General features: G+C 39.8%; 1 long non-coding RNA gene across 1 annotated transcript; it reads left to right on the top strand.

The window, feature by feature from the left end:
- The first annotated feature begins 959 nt into the window (after positions 1-959).
- LOC115303412 lies at positions 960-6,569 on the top strand. Its single transcript, XR_003914037.1, has 2 exons — positions 960-1,212; positions 6,244-6,569. It is a non-coding gene; the product is annotated as an uncharacterized LOC115303412 (long non-coding RNA).
- The last annotated feature ends 4,950 nt before the right edge of the window (positions 6,570-11,519 follow it).

Below are 11,519 nucleotides of genomic sequence, written 5' to 3'. Positions count from 1 at the left end.
CATGGCGTCCAGGCAATTCCAGTGGAATTGGTGTTTCTCACCACCCTTTGAGAAACAAAGTTGAAGGAAAGAGCTGTTTATCACTAGAATGGATATAATTCGAAGGGAAGATAACACTTTTCAGTCAGCGCAGCACAGAGATGGGCCTTGAAAGCTGGCAGGAGAGAGGAGAAAACAAAGGCTGAGGAAAATGGTGAATGTGGAAGTGGGGGGGAGGGAGGGATGGGGCTAATTCTCAAAGGTCCTTCCTCCACTGCCTCTTTCTTCAGCTGCGATGACAGAAGAGAAGAAGGACAAAAGAACCACTGGATAGCACCCTGGTCTGGATGACTTTGATGGCCAAAGAAGGTGACGAGGCTGTTTCAGTACACTTGAGGCCATGTTTGGATCACCGTGCATGGCCCCTAGGAAGATGCTTTTGGGAGTCTGAGTGAACATCTGGGGGCTGAGGACTCTAGATGGTGGCACTGAGAAGGTGGGTGCCCTCTGGTTCCTGCAGGAGGATGTGATTGCGTTGTTTGAGTATCACGGGCTGACAGGGGACTAAGACCTCCTACTCAGGGATTAGCAGAGACCGGGTCTGGTCCTCTTGTTAAGGAGGGCTGTCTGGCTTGTGAGCCTTATCCACAGGAACAGAGAGCATGAAGAACTTGCAGGTAGGCCATTTAAGAGTCTTCCAGTTTCTAATGTCAAGGCAGCCCATAATATTTGTGATATTGTGATTTATAATAAGAAAACTATATATTTGGTCTTCATCCTGTTTCTGGCACCAAGCTCCTAAAATCCTTGGAATTTCTGAAGTGTTGAGATCAATAAAGAGGTGTCTTTTGTTACGTTAATAAGCCCACTCTTGGAAAGCACCTAAATCACAGAAGGATAGGGGCTGGTTGCCAGGGGAACCCTCCAGGTAATTAGAGGGTTGGAACTTTCTGTCCTACCTCCCTGACCTCTGGGGAGGAGAGAGGGGTTGAAGACGGAGTTTAATCACCCACTGCCAATGATTTAATCAATTGTGCATATGTAATGGAGCCTCCATAAAAGCCCAAGGGACTGAGTTCAGAGGGCTCCCGGGTTGGTGAACACACAGAGATTGGAGGAGATTGGTGCCCTCGGAGAGAGCATGGAACCTCCAAGTGCTTTCCCCACACCTTTATGTATTTCTTCACTCTGGCTGTCCCTGAGTTATATCTTTTTGTAAAAAGGTGGTAGTCGGTAAGTAAAATGTTTCCCTTAGTTGTGTGAGCTTCTCCAGCAAATTAAGCAAACCCAAGAATGGTGGGGGGTGTTGTGGGAACCTCTGGTCTGTAGCCACTGGGTCACAAGAACAGGTAATAACAACCCGGGCTTTTGAATGGCATTCGAAGGGGAGGGGTGGTCTTGGGAGAACTGAGCCTTTAATTTGTGGAATTCATTCAGGAAGAAGCTGTCTGAGTTGGTTTGGATTCCCAGCTAGTGTCAGAGAATTTACTTTGGGGGAGGGGCACACTCATGGGAATTGGTGCCAGAATCATAATATCCATCTTAGGCCACAGGCCAGTTGTCTATTTGCTTATGTTCTAAGAACAAGACATAGTGGAGAGATGGGATGGATGCCTGTCCATTCAGTTGAAAGTCCTGGTTAGGTGCCTTCATTTTCACAAAACGCCTTATCAGATGGCGTTCCCGTTCAAGGCTGTGTTCTCACATACCTGTGCTCCAGAGGAAAGTAACCTTGGCTTGTCAGCAGCTCAGCTTTTTTTTTTTAAATGTTTTATTTATTTTTGAGACAGAGAGAGACAGAGCATGAGAGGGGGAGGGGCAGAGAGAGGAGACACAGAACCAGAAGCAGGCTCCAGGCTCTGAGCTAGCTGTCAGCACAGAGCCTGACAGGGGACTTGAACCCATGAACGTGAGATCTGACCTGAGCCGAAGTCGGAGGCTTAACTGACTGAGCCACCCAGGCGCCCCCAGCAGCTCAGCTTTTTATCAAATCTCTCCAAGGAGGGATCTAATATGTATTTAAGATTGAAAAATATGATAGAACTCCTCGAATTTCCCCCTAGAGAAAGCTGGAATTAAGAGTACAGACTGAATCTACCTTGTTTTAACATCCTTCAAACTTTATTTTGGCAATGAACCTCTAGCTGACTTTCAGGGATAGTAGACGAAAGAGGGCTGCACACGATTCTGCCGCATTTATGGAAAGAAGTGAGTAAGAATGTCATCCAGTTCTTCACTCAGTGTTCTCTATTTTCAGTTTCATGTAAGACATTTACTTCAAGCTAAAGTGTAAGGAGAAGATTTGCTTTTGATGATAAAGCTGGCGTAACTTTTCCAATTGCTCTAAAATATCTGGGTATCTGTTCCAGTCATCATCTGAAGCTTTCTCTTGTATCCATCATTCCTCTAACTCGATTGGCTTGTATTTTTCTATTGAATTTAAATCTATCTGTATTTAATTTCTAGAAAGATTTCTATTCTGTTTAAACTATTAATTATATTATTTTATGTTGCTTCAAATCTTTGGGGAAATTAAGTAGGTAGCTATGTAGATACAGGATAGATAGATAGATAGATAGATGACAGATAGATGATAGATAGATAGATAGATAGATAGATCATAGATAGATGATAGATAGATTGATCATAGATAGATGACGGATAGATGATAGATGACAGATACACAGATGATAGGTAGATAGATAGGTAGACAGACAGATAGATAAGAATAGCTAGATAGTAGCTCATTTTTTAAAATTAAGGAAGGTATATTTCTTTCCCTTATCATTTGCTTCATTCCTGAAACCTTCCCTGGGAGACAAACTCCAGGTCATGCACATTTAGTTACCTATAGAGCTACACTGTTCTTATTGGGAGTGTTTCTCTGTCTCTAGACTTCACTGGCATGCGTACGATTTTTACTACTCCGTATTTAAATGGCTGCTCCCTTATTTTCATCTTCGGTTCAGTGGTGACCAGGAGCAAGAGCTTCCATCCTTAGGTCATGGAAATGACAATATTTCATAAACAAGAAAGCAGTGTGCAGATTTCTTCACCATGGCAATTTGCAGTAGTGTTCAACAGTTGTACCTAAACTCAAATGACAAACGTTGGTGCCACGAGAGAATAGCAGAGCTCTCCCCTTGTTGATGTCTGATGTCTCAGTACCATGGCACGTATCCTCCCAATGCTCAACTTTGAGTTGAAGGTTTTCTGAGCAGGAGCCCCTCCAAATGGCAGCTTTAATTAGTACACTTGGTGCAACAGCTTTCCTTTCTCCTTGAGGGTCACATGTATAGTTTGGGATGTATGAAGAGGGATAGATATTAATTCTGAGATCCAAAAACAATCTTACATACTGGTTCCTGCATGATCATTCTCACGTAGAACATACTCACTCAGGCATTCACCCAAACACCTGCTTTGTCGGTCATTGTGCCTGTGGGATTAGATCATAAATATCAACAATCAGGGGCTCCTGGTGGCTCAGTCGGTTAAGCGTCTGACTCTGGACTTCAGCTCAGGTCATGATCTCATGGTTTGTGGGTTTGAGCCCTGCGTTGGGATCTGTGCTGACAGATCAGAACCTGATTGGGATTCTGTCTCCCTCTCTCTCTCCCTCTCCTCTGTTTGCTCTCTATTTCTCTCTCAAAATAAATAAAAATAAACTTAAAAAATTAGAAGTATTAACAATTAAATAAAAGAATGAATTACTTTAGAGCCAGGGCCCCCTGTGAGATGTGTCTTTATCTTATTTTTTACTTTTTTGGATTTTGACTCTATGAACAACTTCAGCTTGTTGTCTGCTTTATGTTGTTTTCTTTAATGCTGCCGTTATGGGGTTTACACCAATTTGGGTTTACACCTGTTGAGTTTATAACAATTCAGTAAATAAAATGTTTTATAGGCTAATTGAATGCCAAAACCTTGGTAGCTTAGCAATAGGTGTTTGAAGAAAACAAGCAAATCCGTAATGGAGATAAAGGACACAACATATGCCAAAGATCAGGTAGTTGGATAAAGTCTACATTTCTTATGAGGGTTACATAGGCTCAGGGATGCAAAGCAGGCAGCACGCTTTCCTGTACACATGGGAGTAAAAGAAATGACATTATGGAGGGCTGTCCCAGCTGAGCACAAACTGAGACTCGGTTTGCTATTTGGGGAACAAGTGGATTCGGAGCAGATACCACTGCCGGGTCCTGCCGCAGATTTCTATGATTTACCAAATTGCACAGTAAAATAAAACCAAGGGCTCTAAGTTGGAAATCAGTGACAAGGCCAAGATAGTCAGTGGCCTGCAAGGATTTCTGAAGTGGACCACAGTGCAAAAAAGTGTTTAAAAACAGAAACATTCAAGGAAAGTGGGAGTCCTGGGCTTGGAGAGAAGTGTAGAAAACATGAACCTTTTTTCCAGGGAGAAAGCAGTCTAGTAAAGGAGACAAATGATGGACAAGTAAACAACAGGATGCAATGAAGAATAAATGTAAGAGGTTCCATATTAGAAAGTTCTGGAGGTCATTCACACACGAGTTCTGTTAAGGGCAATTCCAAACTCATGGAGCCTCCCTGAAATTCTTCCTTGGCTTCAAGCGTCCGGACTCGTGAGTGTACGAGAAAGAGAGCAGCTTTCTGAGTGTGCTATTTTAGACCTTGTATATCTTAACATGTGCTAAATGGCACAGGAGAGCTGCAAATTCGAAGAAATGAATTTTGCGTTATTCAGAGAAATAACTTTCCTTGTGGTGTCTTCCAGGCAACTGCCTTTTGTTTTGATCTTTCCTTGACGCAAATTCATAAACTCACTGACTTTTAGAGTTTTATCTAACCTGAAAGATAAGCTAGTCTGACCTCTTCATTTGGTTAAGAGCAATGATTTTTTGAGCAAAGCAGATTTGGATTAAAACCACAGCTCCAGTGCTCAGAAACTTTGGACAATTTACTTAGGTCCTTTTAGCCTTGATTGTAAAACTAAATATAAAAATGAATGCACAGAGCTTGGTACAGTAATTTCTCACAAGTGATAGTTGTGATTATTATTATTATTAGGCCCAGGAAGGCTAAGTGACTCATTCAAGGCCATACAGCTCATTGTGGAAGAGTTTAGGTTAGCAAAGAGATGCTCGGGCACCTATTTTTACCATCATGTAAAGTTAGTTTGTGTCTTCTGCCTTCCCCTCCTCCCGCCAATGATTTCCCATTTCTCAAAAAAGGTAATCTTTGTTATGATTGCATTGCTGCCCAAAATGTTCTTCCAATATTTAGTTGATGTTTGTTATTTATGGAAGGCTGGACTTGTACTTCGAGGAATGAGCTGCTTCTCCAGAAAGGAAATGTGTATTTGTTTTTGGTTCAATAATGTAAGTAGGCAAAAAACACACTGGGTTGCCATGTGGGGGAAAAGAATAAAATGTAGATCAGTATCTCTTAAATATAAATTTGTGATTGCTGAATATTCCGAAGAAAGGATAGTGAGAGAGTGGGGAACAAGAGAGAAAATAATTATACACACACACACAAGCACACACACACACACACACACATGTTATGCCCCTATTTTACTGGGCTCCAACTATGTGTTCAGGCACTCTATTAGATGTTTATAAATGTTACCTTATTTAATCTTTATCATAATCTGTAAGGTAGATATTGTTATACTTATTAACAAATGGCTTAGAGAAGTTACGTAACTCACCTGAAGTCACAAAGCTTGGAAAGGACACCACCATGAGTGAGCCAGTCTGTCTGTCTCCCAGACCTACAGGAGTGATGAATGAGTAATATTGCATTTCTCTGTTGTCTATCTTAAGTGAGCACTAAATGGAAATTGAACTGGAGAAATCTTATTAGTAGACCCAATAAACATGTGACTTCACATAAAGGAGTAATGGAAATCACCAAGCAAGAGTTATATTTTACCAGTCTTTATCTGGGAAAAAAGTTTGTGAAATGGACCCTCCACTTTGAGCATCCCTTGTGACTCATCTGATTAACAGAGTTGATTGCTATGCCAGATCTGAACATGGTTTTGAGTGCTGAGGGGGGAGAATGAAATTAAGAGACTACTTACTGTCACCAAAAGCCGTTCTCCTGCTCTTCGTATGTACTGAAGTAGCTGTACCATAGCTACCTGGCTACACTACATATTCTAGCCTCCCTTGTGGTTAGGTACGGCCACATGGCTAAGTCTCCCCACTAACATGTGAGTGTTTGGACGTAAGCCATATAGATGGACTCTCTTCCATTATATTCTTTCTCCTACAGCTGGCTGTTCTGGAAGAGAAAGTGGCAGAAATCCAACTTTGATCACATAGAGGAATGCGTGTAAAGGATGAAGCTAAAGTGACTTGAGAGATACTTTGGAAGGAGCTGCCCTGCTCACTCTGGTCTGCTACCTAGAGACTGTCAGCACGGACAGAAATTTCTCTCTACTTTAAGGCACTGTGTGTTATAGTCTTTTTTCTGGCTGTTGCTTACCTTGATCATGATGTACACAGGGATGAGATTCTCTGGATAAGATTCCCTGGAGAAACAGACTTGAGTTTGACCTCAAAATATTCATTAAAGATTAATCACATGTAAAGAAAAAAGGCAAAGACAGAAAAAGTGTGTTCTTTTAATTGCCTTTTAGTGATTAGACACTCCCCCCCCCTCTATGATAGAACAGTAAGATCTATTCGTGGTGAGACTCTTACTTTAAGAAGGGATAGAATTTCTTAAAAGTAGAAAATATACTCTAAATGCAAATTTTCAATAGAAATAAGTAATTTTACTTTAACTTTCATTGTCTAGACCTGGTTACTCTATCTGCATGTTGAAGAAGTTTTAATAGAAAAGAAAGGGGTTACTGTGGTTTTCTTTGTGATTACATAAACCTGTAGGATAAAGCCAACTGTAGCTCAATTATGCAACTGAAAAATGTGTAAGCAATTACGATTTTACTATATCTGCTGTTCTGCTGCATCCTTAATTACGTTACTCTTGACACTTTCATCTTTAAAATTTTTTAAAATGCTTATTTATTTTTGAGACAGAGACAGAGTGGAAGCAGGAGAGGGGCAGAGAAGGAGACACACAATCTGCAGCAGGCTCCAGGCTCTGAGCTAGCTGTCAGCACAGGGTCTGATGCGGGGCTCGAACTCACCAACCGTGAGATCATGACCTGAGCCGAAGTCAGATGTTTAACTGACTGAACCACCCAGAGGCCCCCACTTTTATCTTTTTAAAAGGAAGTTTTCACTCAAGCAATGATGGCGTAACTGGCACCAGGCTAACTGTCCTGTCATAAACAACATAAAAACTGTTTTGAGACATTAGACCAAAAGCAATGCAGGACTGAAGTGCTTGTGAGCCTATTGTGAGCTTGGCTTTCTGCCTGGAGGCAGGAGAAATGTGAACAGATCCTGGTATCACTGAGTGGAGAAACAGAGGAAACAGAGATCAGAGTCTGCGGGGGTTGAAGTGAGTGGGATCTGAGTGTGAAGTACCCAAGAGGAGGGTATGCCAGCACTGAGGTCACCTTAGTGCAGTGGAAGCTGAACCGCACATGCAACAGGTAAAATTCGATGGGGCCAAGAGAAAGAATGTCATGGGATGTGTGCGCTAGCAATTCCCACAGTTCACAGGGGCTGGGCGATGGGCAGCTTTCCGTCAGCCCCAGAGGAATAAACACCTGGAGCATCGGGAAAGTTCCTTGAAAGGTCACAGGTGAGTAGTAGGGTGAAGCTATCCCTAAATTAAAGGCAACACTAGCCTTGCCCTAACATGTTTTTAAAGCAAGTTTAAAAAAACTAAACTGACCCTCAAGTAGTTGTAGTACATTCAAGAATCAAGAAGCCAATGTTCTTTAAGGACAACAAAATCTAATATTCGACATCATACTAATCACAAAGCCTAACTTGCAGTAAAAAAAATTACTAGGTATATGAAAAAATCATAAAGTGTCATTCATAATTTGGAGAAAAGTATATCAAAGATCCAGCAAAGATAGAGATGATAAAAGTAGCAAAGACTCTTAAATATTTGCACTAAGGGGTTTAAGAGAAAATACAAACCTCACCAAGTAAGATACAGAAAATCTATTTTAAAGGAATTTAATGGAACTTATAGAGTTGAAAAATGTAATATTGAAACAACATTTTTGCTGAAGGCAACAAACAGAAATTAAGAGCTGCAAAACAAAATAGCAATGAATTTGAGTTCATTCTACCCAAATGGAGTACAGAGAAAGCAAAAAGAAAAGACTAAGACTCTCAATGACCTGTGAAATATTATTAGGCAAGCATGTGCCATTTTATTCCTTCATAATATGAAGGTTAGAAAAAATATTTTAAAAACTATCGTTCAAAAATATATAAATTTGCATATTTGGGAAAAGTCATATGATTCGATGTCAATATAAAAAAAATCAACATACTTTTTTAAAAAGTTCATTTATCTACTGAGACAGAGAGAGTGTGAGTTGGGAAGTGGCAGAGAGAGGAGAATCCCAAGTGTGGGCGGGGCTTGAACTCATGAAAAGAAGATCATGACCTGAGCCAAAATCAAGAGTTGGAAGCTTAATCAACTGAGCCACCCAGGCACCCCCAAATCTTTTTATTTATTTATTTATTTATTTATTTATTTATCTATTTATTTATTTATTTATTACAAGCTGGGAGGGGAGAGGCGGAGAGAGAGAGAAAGAGAGAAAACCCCAAGCAGGCTTTATACTCAGTATGAAGCCCAACACAGGGCTCAGTCCCACAGCCCTGTCATGACCTGAACCAAATTCAAGAGTTAGAGGCTTAACTGACTGAGTCAGGTGTCTAGAAAATCAATTGTACTTCTATATAGTAAAATAACAATTGGAAAATAAAATTATAAAATCACACCACTTAATAGGTCATCTAAAAACACGACCTACTTAAGAATAAATTTAACAAAATATGTGCCAGAGCTGAACTCTAAAACGTAAAAAACATGAGAGAGAGTTTATATAAATAAACAGAGATATAGCATGCTTAAGGATTAGGAAATCAATATGTTGAGGTATGAATTCTGGTGCCAATTAATCAATGTTTGTGTCTATAGGTAACAATACTGCATTGTACACTTAAAATTTTGTTAAGAAGATAGATCTCATGTTAAAAATTTTTACCAAAATAAAATAAAATAAAATAATGTCAATTGTACCCAAATTGTTCTATAAATTGACTGCTATGTTAATCATAATCTTGATAGGACTTTTTTGTAGAAATTGGCAAGTTGATTCTAAAATTTATATGGAATCCAATGCTAAGGGCATAGAATAGTCAAAATAATTGTAAGGGGGAAAAAAGTTACAGGACTTAGAACTATTTTGTTTCAAGACTTTCTAAAAAATAACAAATCAGGATAATGAATTATTTACATACAGATAGATATATAAATCAATGGACTAGCATAAGGAGCCTGGATATATATAGCACACATGTATAGGCAATTTATTGTTTATAGAGATGGCAACATAATCCATTAGGGTAATCTTTCCAACAAATAGGCCTCACTTCAGATAGCTGAATAAACATATATTAAATAAAAAGAATCTTAAAATCTGTTTCTCATATCATATGCAAAAGTTTACTCATGATTGCAAATAGGCCTACCTGAAACTATAAAACATCTAGTGACAAAAAGGAGAAAATCTTTGCAATTATGGAGTAAGCACAAAACTCAAACTAAAAAACTGAAGAAGTTGAATTTCACTAAATTTAAAATTCAGTTGCTTGAAAGACACCTTTAAGAAAATGAAAAGGCAATGGGGCGCCTGGGTGGCTCAGTAGGTTGAGTGTCCGGTTTTGGCTCAGGTCATGATCTCATGGTTCGTGGGTTCGAGCCCCACTTTGGGCTCTGTGCTGACAGCTAGCTCAGAGCCTGGAGCCTGTCTTCGGAATCTGTGTCTCCCTCTCTCTCCGACCCTCCCCTGCCTTCGCTATCTCTCTCTGTCTCTCTCAAAAAAAGAAAAAACATAAAAAAGAAAATGAAAAGGCAAGTCATAGACTGAAGGACAATATTCATAATCCATATATCTGACTTGTGTTAAAACTATTTGAAAAACACTTCTAACAAATCAAGAATAAGAGGACAATGAACCTATTAATGGTTATTTAAGTGCGCAAAAAGATTTTAAACACTTTACAAAAGAACTTAATGAATGACCAATAAATACATGAAAAAATACTCAATGTTACTAGGCAACAAGAAAGTGTAATTAATACCATAATGAGATATAACTTTGCACCCATTTCCTTGACTCTGAGTTTGGAGTGACTGGAACTCTTGTGCATTATTGCTGGAAATAGGAAGTGGTGCGGGGTGCAGCTAGCTTGGTTAACAATTGGCATTCCTGTATGAGACAGAAATTCCATTCTTTTTTTTTTTAATTTTTTTAATGTTTTATTATTTTTGATACAGAGAGAGGCAGAGCATGATAGGGGGAGGGGCAGAGAGAGAAGGAGACACAGAACCAGAAGCAGGCTCCAGGCTCTGAGCTAGCTGTCAGCACAGAGCCTGACGCGGGGCTCGAACCCACGAACAGGAGATCTGACCTGAGCCGAAGCCGGAGGCTTAACCGACTGAGCCCCCAGGCGCCCCAGAAATTCCATTCTTAAGTACTTACCCAAGAAAACTGAGAACATACGTCCACAAACATTTTTGGATACTAATATTCATGGTAGCTGTATTCATTATAGCCTAAAACAGAAAATAACCCAATGTCCATGAGTAAACACATTGAGGTATATTCATATGATAGAACACTATGAAGCAATGAAAAGGAATGCTGATGTCCATGAAACAAGGATTGAATTTCAAAAACATTCAGCTGAGTTTTAAAAAAGTCATGACGTTACTTCATTTATATGAAATTCTAGAAAAGGCAACACTAAGCTACAGTGATAGAAGACACATCAGTGGTTGTCTGAGGCCAGGATTTGGGAGAGGGGTTACTGCAAAGGTCACAATGGAGTTTTTATAATGATATAGATGTTCCATATCTTAATGTGGATTCAAGTTCCTTAACCTTAGAATAAATAAACTTAGAATAAATAAAAGTGTATTTCTTAAAAGGGGGAATGTTTCTCTGTTTTACGTTTCCCCCTTGCTTTTCAGAATAAGAAGCATCGAGTAGAGTTGCCTGTTACTTTCAATCAGAAACTCCTTGAAAGTCTGTTGATGAAGGGAAAATCACAATTAGGCCGTTAGAACAGCTTGATTTGACATCTCGATGTAGAAATTCCTACAGGAGAAAAAGAAAATTACCGTTTGAATTATTGTCATGTGTAAGGAAAGGCCTGGAGAGAGGATGTCATGGTGGTAACTTTAAGGTAGGGTTACCTTTTCCAGGGAAGGGCCAGGGCACAGGATTATGAGCTCATCATTGACAAGGATTCTGAAGCTTCATTTTTATTAATACAGTGTTGTCCGTGTGGCAGAGGAATTGCCGGTCTGATTGGAGAGTCCTTCCTGCACTGAAGACGTGGCACTAATTAACAGTATTCATCCGCCAAGTGAGCTCTGGA

Source organism: Suricata suricatta, chromosome 10, assembly GCF_006229205.1.
Source record: "Suricata suricatta isolate VVHF042 chromosome 10, meerkat_22Aug2017_6uvM2_HiC, whole genome shotgun sequence".
NCBI classification, from domain to species: Eukaryota; Metazoa; Chordata; class Mammalia; order Carnivora; family Herpestidae; genus Suricata; species Suricata suricatta.
This window is presented reverse-complemented; position numbering and strand designations above follow the sequence as displayed.